Source organism: Apis dorsata, unplaced genomic scaffold, assembly GCF_000469605.1.
Source record: "Apis dorsata unplaced genomic scaffold, Apis dorsata 1.3 scaffold_323, whole genome shotgun sequence".
Taxonomy (NCBI): Eukaryota; Metazoa; Arthropoda; class Insecta; order Hymenoptera; family Apidae; genus Apis; species Apis dorsata.
Window position 1 is genome coordinate 231,466 of NW_006263591.1, and position 759 is coordinate 232,224.

The 759-nt window shown below is 14.6% G+C and overlaps 1 protein-coding gene across 5 annotated transcripts in view; it reads right to left on the reverse strand.

Annotated features, from left to right (window-relative positions):
* The window catches only part of LOC102681426 (protein purity of essence), a 33,597-nt gene that overhangs the window by 26,260 nt on the left and 6,578 nt on the right, over nt 1-759 (reverse strand). The window lies entirely within an intron of this gene.

Here is a 759-nt window from a genome sequence, read left to right on the forward strand (position 1 = left end):
TGTAAAATTTGAAAAAATTATGTAACAATTATATGAAACTCTTTAATGAAAACTTCTTTAGAAATCAAATATAGAAATCGAAACAGAATGACAATAGACAATAAATAATTTTTCTATTATAAATTCCAACTTTATTTTTTTACAAGTTTTCAAAAAATTATTATATCAAATTAAAATTAAAATTCTTTAAATATGAATTATTTTGTTAACTATTTATTTTATTTTTATTTTATTAATAACAAACAAACTATTTTTTCTGAAGATTGCTAACATATAAAGGAGTAAATAAAGAAAAGAATAAATGTACAAATAAATATACACATAGTATTAATAAATTATAATTTGATTACAATTAAAATTATAAAGATAAAGATTGTTATTGTATTATAATGTAATTAGAATTATATAAATTATTATAATTTGTAAATTAAATTTTATATTATACATTTATCTCCTTTTAACATTATTGATAATGTTTATGATTAAAGCGAGGCAGCGATATAATGAAAATAAAATTATCTTATTCTATTTTTGCTTTTATTAATACAAACTTAAATTGCTTATAACTTATATATTATATAATATTTATATATTTGTATATATTTATTTTATTATATATATTATTTATATATTTATATATGTATATTTATTTGTATATCAATTTTTGTTTTTATTTTAGTCTAGAATTGATTACCCAAAAATATTTATAAATATATTAATATCCTCTATAAGGTCGTCTACATAATTGCAAATTATTAT